Source organism: Triticum dicoccoides, chromosome 1B (assembly GCF_002162155.2).
Source record: "Triticum dicoccoides isolate Atlit2015 ecotype Zavitan chromosome 1B, WEW_v2.0, whole genome shotgun sequence".
Taxonomy (NCBI): Eukaryota; Viridiplantae; Streptophyta; class Magnoliopsida; order Poales; family Poaceae; genus Triticum; species Triticum dicoccoides.
In genome coordinates this window covers 612,074,031-612,085,223 of record NC_041381.1, presented here as the reverse complement: position 1 = coordinate 612,085,223, position 11,193 = coordinate 612,074,031, and positions in this window count along the sequence as shown.

The following is an 11,193-nucleotide window of genomic DNA, read 5'->3' as shown; positions in this document are numbered from 1 at the left end:
CCTGTTGATCAGCAGTGCTCTGCCAAGTTTTATGCAGTAAACTTTAGAGCCTAGTTACCATTTAACCATAGCACCCCAGATCAATCCATGGACTCATAAATGCTCCATCTTGGAAGGACATAACACTAGACAACATTTACTTGCCTCTCGTGAGCTCCCTATGCATTGTCCCGTGGTGACCGCGCAGCTGGCAAGTGTGTGTGTGCGCTTTGTGCGCAGTGGCCGCGTCCAGTGATACGTCTCCGTCGTATCTATAATTTTTGATTGTTCCATGCCAATATTCTACAACTTTCATATACTTTTGGCAAATTTTTATACTATTTTTGGGACAAACATGTTGATCCAGTAGCAAGTGACAGTTCCTGTTTGTTGCATGTTTTATGTTTCGCAGAAACCCCATATCAAACGGAGTCCAAACGGGATAAAAACGGACGGAGAATATTTTTGGAATATTTATGATTTTTGGGAAGAAGAATCAATGCGAGACGGTGCCTGAGGGGGCACGAGGTAGGGGCACGCGCCCCAGGGGGTGGGCACGCCCCTGACCCTCCTGGGCACCTCGTAATGCGGTTGATGCTCTTCTTTGGCCGCAAGAAAGCTAATTTCTGGAAAAAAAATCATGGCGAAGGTTTCAATCCAATCAGAGTTACGGATCTCCGGGAATATAAGAAACGGTGAAAGGGCAGAATCTAAAAACGCAGAAACAGAGACAGACAGAGAGACAGATCCAATCTCGGAGGGGCTCTCGCCCCTCCCACGCCATTGAGACCATGGACCAGAGGGGAAACACTTCTCCCATCTAGGGAGAAGGTCAAGGAAGAAGAAGAAGAACAAGGGGGGCTCTCTCCCCCTCGCTTCCGATGGCGTCGGAACACCCCCGAGGGCCATCATCATCACCGCGATCTACACCAACACCTCCGTCATCTTCACCAACATCTCCATCACCTTCCCCCCTCTATATTCAGAGGTCCACTCTCCCGCAACCCGCTGTACCCTCTACTTGAACATTGTGCTTTATGCTTCATATTATTATCCAATGATGTGTTGCCATCCTATGATGTCTGAGTAGATTTTCGTTGTTCTATAGGTAATTGGTGAATTGCTATGATTGGTTTAATTTGCTTGTGGTTATGTTGCTGTCCTATGGTGCTCTCTATGTCGAGCAAGCGTGAGGGAGCCCCGATGTATATGTTCATGGTTTGCTTATTGTCTGTGTTGCGTGAGTGACTGAAACACAAACACAGATAAGTGGGACATGTCGTATGGGAATAAAGAGGACTTGATACTTTAATGCTATGGTTGGGTTTTACCTTAATGATCTTTAGTAGTTGCGGATGCTTGCTAGAGTTCTAATCATAAGTGCATATGATCCAAGAAGAGAAAGTATGTTGGCTTATGCCTCTCCCACATAAAACTTGCTATCGGTCTAGTAAAGTAGTCAATTGCTTAGGGACAATTTCACAACTCCTACCACCACTTTTCCACGCTTGCTATACTAACTTTATTGCTTCTTTATCTAAACAGCCCCTACTTATTTATCCAGTACAGCAAAAGAATGTCAACTCCATTCTAAGAAGCGTCTGTGTATCCTCACATCATGAAATTTTATAGCATTCTAATCATATTTTCTACATGTTTCTTACCCATCTCTCTTTTAGAAAATAAGGTTAAACGATAGAAGACTTCCTCCATTGGGATCTTATTCAAGGAAAATATCTTGCGGGAATTCTGTGTGCTCTAATGCTGATGTAAGTACCTGTTGCATATCATTATATTTTTACATCAGCATGTATTTTGTTAATCGGCGTGAACCCAACCTTTATCTGATCTAAAATTAGTTGTAGCAAAATGTTAAAGGCGCCAATGTTGATTTTTATAAGGAAAACTGCCTGGTAGTTTTGCATACTGAGCTGCATGAGTGTACTATCTCATATCATGCACATTACTGAATTGTAGTGCTGCTCTGGTTGCCCATTCATTCATTGTGTCAATGTTGCTTTCGTATTACCTTACCTGGCTGAAAATAGTTGTGCCATATTGTGTTAATTTGGTGTAGGCTAGTTGCCCAAATGTTCGTTGTGTCAATGTTGCTTTCCTATTATCTAACTTGGCCAATGATAGCAATGTTAGTATGTTAATTTGGTGCAGGCTGCTGAAGATAAGAAGCCTAACTCTGAAAACAGAAAGGCAACCCCATTGTTTCTTTCCAATAAATCTAGGCCAGGTAATATGGCAATAACTCATGATTAATCTATTTGGGTCCCCTCCTAATTTATGTTATGATGCAGTTGTCGTGACACTCTCCACTATCAACAATACAAGCCTGCCAAAATTGCCATATGAATCTGTTCATTTTCCTCTGTCTCGAATGCAACGGAAAAAATGTATGTTTGTGAACCAATTAATGGCCGAAGCAATGATGGAAATGGTGGAGGAATCAGAGGTGCACATTCGTGCGCAACAACAAATGATTGATGTTTTCAGAGAGAGTGTAGCAAAGCAGCAAGAACTTGCCCACATGCTTATGGGCGTCATCCGCGCTGAGGTTGCAGATTGTGACGTTGTAGATCGTTAGGTTCTGTTCATTTATTTGCACTGGCATCAATCTTTGATTGCCCAGTGGATGTAATTTCCTATAATATATGCTGGATGTGCAACATTTTCCCCTGTATGTCGTACCTTTGCTTGATCGGTTTTGGTCCTGTGCATAATTGCTCGTCGTAATGGGCTAAAATTATCTAATTTGGCCGAAAGACATGTATGAACTTTAGTGGGCCCATTAAGTTAATGGGCCTTTACCAGGCCGAAAGTTAATGGTCGGCCCTCTTACCTCCCGGGTCGTTAACAGGCCGACATCAAAGCAGGCAACAGGTGGGCCCATTTGATATCGCGGGCCGTTAACAGGCCGTTACTAAGGTCGGGCTACATATGGCCCAACTATACTATGGGCCTTTAGGAGGCCGAAAGAGACAGCGGGCTCGTACGGGACCATGAAGACCATGGGCCGCTAAGAGGCCGAAAGTCAGGTTGTACTGTAAATGGCCCAACTATGTTGTGGGCCTTTAGATGCCGAAAGAGAAACCGGGCTGGTATTGGACCATGAAGAGCATGGGCCGTTAAAAGGCCAAAACTCAGGTCCGACTACAAATGGCCCAACTCATTTATGGGCCGTCAACAGGCTGAAAGACACACCGGGCCGGGAATTGTCCCAACACTTAAATGGGTCGCTAAAAGGCCAAAACTCAGGTCCGACTACAAATGGTCCAACTCATTTATGGTCCGTCAACAGGCTGAAAGACACGCCGGGCCGGAAATTAGCCCAACACTTGAATGGGTCGCTAAAAGGCCGAAAGATGTATATCCTGAAAATTGGCCCATCCCTTGAATTGACCGTTAACAGGCCGAAATCACATCGGGCCGATATTGAGCCCAAACATATAGCGGGTTGTTAATGGGCTCAAACTGACGATGGGCTGCAGTGGTGTCAAATCTTTAACGGGCCATTGATGGGCCGAATTGGCACATCTCGTATAGGCTGTGGGCTTAAATGGACCTGACACAAGTAGGCCTTATATGGGCCGGCCTGCTAATTTTTACTAGGCCGGCCTTTTTCACCAAAATGGGCCACTATTGGGTCATGACACGTGTCGACCTATCATAGGCGCCTCCTGTTCAATGAGTGGATGACATTTGTCCCAACGGTGAGCCAACACGTGTTTCCTCCGGCCAATGAGAATTTTACACATGGAAAATCCTCATTGGTCAGGACTATTAACGGGTTATCAGATACAAAACCGGACTCGATAGCTTAACGGTGACCCGTTACGGTGGATGCCACATGTCGGTCACCCTTGACGAAAGCACTTTCATGACGCGCCATTTATCGTCATGGAAGTGGACACTTCCGTGATGATAATTTTGGTATTGTCATGGAACACTTCTACGACAACACAGGTATGACTATCTTGATTCTATCATAAAATCGTCATGGATGTACATGCATGACAAAAAACGTGACCTACTGTGACAAACACGTATAATCATAGAAGTGTATTTTTTTGTAGTGGTTGTTGATGTTGTTGATTATCAGAGATGGGGGGAGGCCGCCAGCACAGGCTACACTCTGCCACAGTGGAGTACGAGTTGGACAGTTTCGAGTTCTTCACGATCATACTTGAGAATTCCTCCAAGAGGCAGGTATATAAAAGGAGAGATCTCCCCTTCACCCATATCTTTATAACTCTGTTATTTGCTACATAACTCCTTGACCCACATTGCAGAGGTTGCCTGACACTTTTATGAAGATGATGGACGGCCATCGTCCAAAGTACGTGAAACTACGATAGGCCGGCAGGGGGCTTCGTAGGCATTGGGATGTGGAGGTGGTGATCAGGAAGGACCACATCTACCTGTGTCGTGGCTAGGAGCAGTTCATTCATGCCTACGACCTCAGGCACGGGTACTTCCTTTTCTTCAGGTACGATGGCCACGCCATGCTCACCGTGAAGGTGTTCAACACGACTATGTGCAGCATGCGCTACCAGGACAACGATGATGCTAGTATGCTCTGCCTCTTCTTCCTCTTCATTTGTCTTTGTCTCACACTGATTGTTCAAAAACTGTTGCATTTGGTCAGGCAATCGGAGCAGCGCCAGCGACTCTGGCTACAACGCTAGGAGCAGCGAGTCTGGCTACAACGAAAGCAGCAGTGAGGATGATCCAGAATGGAGTGGAGAAGAAGAGGAGCAGAGTTGGGATGAGGAGGTGCTGGTTGACGATGGACAAGAGATGGTGGTGGCTGAGGATGACCTAGCGATGGTGGTGGCTAACGATGGGCAAGAGATGGTGGTGGCTGACGATGGGCAAGCGATGGTGGTGGCTAACGGTGGGCAAGCAATGGTGCTGCCTGAAGATGGCCTCGACATGGTGGTGGTGCCTAACAATGACCTCGCGATGGTGGTGGCGTCGGCTATCCCACAATCGGGCAACATGACCATGCCAATTGTGGTAGAAGCATACATCCCACTACCTCCACTGCCTCGCCGCTCCAGGCTCATCAGGATGAAGAAGGAGAAGGAGAAGAAGGAGGAGTGAACTATGTCAGGTATGTCAGATCTCCAAAATGATCTATACTTAGCTTTGTTTACTCCGAAATGACCTAAGTTAGCTCTAATATGCTAAGTTATCTCAAATATGCTTAGTAACCTAGGTTTTCTCAATAATTACATACACTAGGCTTACTTGTGTAAAAAATGGCATATTTATGCTTAGTTAACTAAAAAAATGGCATAATTAGTTAAGTTAGCTCCAAAATGACACATTTACCCTATGTAAGCTTTAAAATGACACAGATAAGGAATAAGATGAAGAAAAACAAGGATGAGGAGAAAAATAAAGAATAGAATAACAAAAATAAAGAATAAAAGAAGAAGAATGAGAAGTAAAAGGGTAAAAACCTTCTTCTTCTTCTTCTAGTCTTCTTCTTCTTCTTCTTCTAGTCGTCTTGTTCTTCTTCTTCTTCTTCTACTTCTTCTTCTTCTTCTCGAAAATGACCTAAGTTAGCTCTAATATGCTTAGTTACCTACGTTAGCTCAATAAAGACCTATACTTAGCTGCTTTATATCAAAAATGGCATAATATGCTTAGTTCACTAAAAAATGGCATAATTAGCTAGGTTAGCTCCATTTTACCTAAGTATGTTTACTTCTTCTTCTAGTCTTCTTCTTCTTCTAGTATTCTTCTTCTAACTTTCTTGTTTCCCATTTTGCAGATTTCATTTACTTCACGGAAGCTTGCATGGGTGGAGTGCTTTTTTCCCTTTCTGCTTTTATTTTGTATCGATGAACAATATGGAACTTGTTATATGGATGGATAGGTATTGGATGTGAAACTATTGTAATATGTATGGATGGAACTATGTGTTTGTTATGTATGTATATATGATGAAACTTGTGTGTTGGATATGTCTGCTGTGAAATTTGTGTGTCCAAACTTGTGTGTTGAAATTGAATGAATCTAAGAAAAACAGAAAAAAAACAGGGGCTATATAGGCTCTTTGCCATCCGCTGGCAGACGGCAAAGAGATTTGCCATCAGCTAGTGGATGGCAAAGCTGCCACGTGGCAGCTACCTGTGCAACCTGGGGGCTGGCCTATTTGGTTACTTTGCCGTGCGTTGGCTGACGGCAAAGATGAAATGGTCTTTGCCATCCGCCAGCTGACGGCAAAGCGCACCATTAACCCCCTAATGGTCATAAGCTACCACGTGTGCCATCCAAGTCCTTTGTCGTCCGCCAGCAGACGGTAAAGAGCCCTTCACCGTAGCCTATTTAGCCGGACATGTTGCCATCTGCTGATGGACGACAAAGGCCTTTGCCGTCCGCCTGGCATGACTTTGCCGTCAGCCATGGCGAATGGTAAAGTGCCTGATTCCTGTAGTGAGAAACTTCCAATTCAAGCTTTTCTTCAAAACATTGCACCATAGCATCATCGATATGTTTAGTAAAAGCTTTGTTTTGATTATAAGCATGAGCAGAATTCAACATGGATTTCAACAAGGAATACAATCTATTAAAGAACAATTATCATAATTAAATTCCTTGAAATCCAAAAGAGTGGATTCATTGCTACTTAAAGCCTTGACCTCTCCAATTCCACTTTTATCAATTTTTGCATCAAGATCTAAAAACCCCGAATCATTGGGACGCCTTTTAACTAAAGTTGACTCATCTCCAGTCCGATCTTTATCAAGATTTATATTGAAAAACAAAGATTTAGTAGGAGTCACATCAATCACTTTAAGATCTTCATCATTATTTTCACGAAAACTAGAAGAACTACAAGATTTTACAAATTAATCCGTTTAGCACGCATCTTAGCGGTCTTTCTGTACACTCATCAATGGAGATTCTCGCAGCCTTTAGAGTTTCATTGATATCATGCTTGGATGGAATAGATATAATTTTCAAAGAATCAACATCAAGAGAAATTCTATCCATGTTCCTAGCCAAATCTCAATCTTAAGCAATTTTTCTTCAACCAAAGCATTGAAACTCCTTTGCGGAATCATAAATTCTTTAACATGATTCTCAAAATTAGAGGACATCTTATTATAATTTCCATAAGAGTTGTTGTAGGAATTACCATAATTATTAGAGGAATTACTAGGAAACGGCCTAGGATTAAAATTACCTCTATACGCATTATTACCAAAATTGTTCCTACCAACAAAATTCACATCCATAGATTGATTATTATTCTCAATCAAAGTCGACAAAGGCATGTCATTAGGATCAATAGAATCACTCTTGCTAGCAAATAATTTCATAAATTCATCCTTCTTTCCACTCAAAACATTATTCTCTTCAATCTCACACACTTTTTTACTAGTGGAAGATCTTTTGGTGTGCCATTGATAATAATTAACCATAATATTATCTAGGAGCTTAGTAGCTTATCCTAAGGTAATTTCCATAAAAGTGCCTCCCGTGGCCGAATCTAAAAGATTTCAAGAAGCAAAATTCAACCCGACATAATTTTTTTGTATAATCATCCACAAATTCAAACCATGAGTAGGGCAATTTCGTATCATCAATTTCATCCTCTTCCAAGACTGTGCAACTTGTTCATGATCTAGTTGCTTAAAATTCATAATATCTTTCCTAAGGGAGATGATCTTAGCGGGAGGAAAATACTTGGAAATAAAAGCATCTTTACACTTATTCCATGAATATATACTATTTTTAGGCAAAGATGAAAACGAAATTTTAGCACAATCACTAAGTGAAAATGAAAATAGCTTCAGTTTAACAATATCATTATCCACATCTTTCTTCTTTTGCATATCGCACAACTCAATGAAACTATTTAGATGGGATGCGGCATCTTCACTAGGAAGGTCGTAAAATTGATCTTTCATAACAAGATTCAGCAAAGTAGCATTAATTTCATAAGATTCCGCACTAGTGGTGGGAGCAATCAGAGTACTAATAAAATCATTGTTATTAGTGTTGGAAAAATCACACAATTTGATATTCTTTTGAGCCATCGTGACAAAGCAAGCAATCCAACACACGAGCACACAAAAAGCAAACAAAAAGACGAACGGAAGAAGGACAAAGAAAAGGGCAAATCTTTTCGAAAATCATTTTAGAAGTGGGGGAGAGGAAAACAAGAGGCAAAAGGCGAATAATGTAATGTAAGAGATGAGAGTTTTATCATGGGTACTTGGTATGTCTTGACTTGGCGTAGATCTCCCCGGCAACGGCGCCAGAAAATTCTTCCTGCTACTTCTTGAGCTTGCATTTGTTTTTCCCTTGAAGAGGAAAGGGCGATGCAGCAAAGTAGAGATAAGTATTTCCCTTAGTTAGAGAACCAAGGTATCAATCCAGTAGGAGACAACGCACAAATCACCAAGACATGCACAAACAATCAAACAACTTGCACCCAACACGATAAAGGGGTTGTCAATCCCTTCACGGTTACTTGCAAAAGTGAGATATGATAGAGATAGATGAAACTGAACAAAAGATAAAGTAAATATTTTTGTTTTATAGATCGAAATGTCAAAGATTGCAAAATAGTAGATCGGAAACTTGTATGATGGAAAATAGATCCGGGGGCCATAGGTTTCACTAGTGGCTTCTCTCAAGATAGCAAATAATACAGTGGATGAACAAATTACTCTCGAACAATTGATAGAAAAGCACAAAGTTATGACAATATCCAAGGCAATGATTATGAACAATAGGCATCACGTCCGTGTCAAGTAGACCGACTCCTGTCTGCATATACTACTATTACTCCACTCAAACCTTTTCAATTTTCACGCAATACATGATCGTGAGCCATGGACATAGCACTATAGGTGGAATAGAATATGGTGATTGTGGAGAAGACAAAAAGATGGAGATAGTCTCACATCAACTAGGCGTATCAATGGGCTTTGCAGATGCCCATCAATACATAGCAATGTGAGTGAGTAGGGATTGCCATGCAACAGATTCACTAGAGCTATTAGTTTATGAAAGCACAAAAAGAAAAACTAAGTGGGTATGCATCCAACTTGCTTGCTCATGAAGACCAAGGGAGATTTGAGGAAGCCCATCGTTTGATTATAAAAGCCAAGTTCTATACTGAAAAATTCCCACTAGTATATGAAAGTGACAAAATATGTCGGAGTAAATGACCACGGGTAGCCTCATCTGCTCCCCATGAGGTTTCAAGACATCGGGGCCGGCTTGGCCCCTCAAGCATCCAAGACAAATGGCCGCCTTGTTGTGGACGGCTGGTCCAAGCGGGCTGCAAGAAGGCGGCACGGCCCAAAGATTGGCCCCAGGGTTGGCCGACTCCTAGCAGGCGACCCACCCTTGGGCCCTCAAAGTTTGCACCCGCATAACGGCAATGAGACGGGGCGTGGCTATGGTGAAGCATGTCACCCCCGAATCTCGGAGCGGGCGTGGCCACAATGCAACGTACCAGGCAGCCATCCCTAGATCGGCGCGGCACTGTTGCCACGTTGACTATGACATCGCCCATGACGGAGCTGCCATAATCCCACGACGGGCTGTCGGTACGGCCCACAGGTAGCGGGCCCTACCCACCAGTGAAATACTAGAGGGCGGCACACCCAGACCAGTCAGCATAGGGGGAGGCCGACTCCCAACAGCTGGCCGTCCCCTTCCCTAGAAGTTTGTGCGCCATTAACCAGATAAGACGGGGTGTGGCAAGAATGAGCGCCCACCAGGCAGCAGCACTGTAGCCATGCTTTCCCCGACCAAGCCATCGTCATCAGGGTCAAGGCTATAGTAATGAGCAGCCGACAAGGCCCACAGGTGGTGGGCCCAACCTGTCGGCCGGGAGCCCGGCAGCCGGCAGGACCCACCAGGCGGCGGGCCCCAGCGGTAGGCGGAGAAGGTGGCGACCACAGACACTGACGGCCTGGGCCTACGCCCAGCCGGATTACCATTGTACCCCTGGGGGGTAGGCCTATATAAACCCCCCAGGGCACCCACACAAAGGGTTCAACCTCTTAGATTACACACACCCACGTAGAGGGAGGAGTAGTGCTAGCCTTGCTCTTCTTCCTCCTCTAGCAGAACAGCTCAAGGAACACCTTGCAGCCACTTGTTGATCTAGTGACCATGCGGAGACCTCGCAGAGTAGTACTAGGGGTGTTATCTCCTAGGAGAGCCCCGAACCTGGGTAAGATCCGCCAGTGTGCATGTCTCTGCCTTATCCCGTTTCCAGGCACCGGCGACGTCTTACTAGCTCCCACAATGATTAGCCATCCTTTGGCATATGTCGCACCTACCACCTGACATTTGGCGACCACCGTGGGGCTAGGAGCACCGTCGTCTGGAAACCTGCTCTGGACGGGAACCCTGTTCCTCCCTGGCGAGCGCAGCCATCCCGGCACGCCCGATGGCGTTTGCACCGACGCGCTGCATGGCGTCGAAGCCGCCTGCGTGGCAGGCTGCCTCGCTAATCTCATCAGCGAGATCCATCTCTCCGACAAGCCTGCGCCAGGTGCGGGTGCAGCCAGCTCCAAGAGCTGTCTTATCGACCTCCTTGGCAAGCTTGAAATTGCCAACGAGCCCGCCTCCGACTTGGAGTCGGGCGGCTCCACCGACCCGATGCTTGTCGACTCCGACACGACATCCCTCGACGCCTTCCCCACCCATGTGGTGGTCATCAACGACCCGCTCTCTCGTGCCGACAGTGGCGGCAACACCATCAGTTAGGTGCTCGTCATCAGCCACGGTGGAGCATCCGGTGCAGACGACCACGACGGGCTGTACGCGACAATGCGAGACCTGTCTACGCCCATCGCAGGCAACGCCGATGGCGAGATGATGGAGGCCCACCACCTTGCGCTCATCGAGAGCGGCAAGAAGCTAGCCACCATGAGACGCCTCAATGAGGCCTACGAGCGTGAGCTTGACCGTGCCGTCTGTGGCATGTCGGCTGCTGGCGGGCCTACCTGAGTGGGCATTGTCAAACAACGTAGCACGACCATCGCCAGCATGTTGGGGGCCGACTGTCCAATCTATGCCATGCCCATCGAGAACCCACGTGCTGCCCAGGCGGCAGTAGATGAACTAGAGGGCCTGGACGGTGACGAGCGCTACTGCATGACGGAGCGCGTCCAGCAACTCATCGACACGGCTGCTACACAGCAAGAAGCCGGCGCGCGC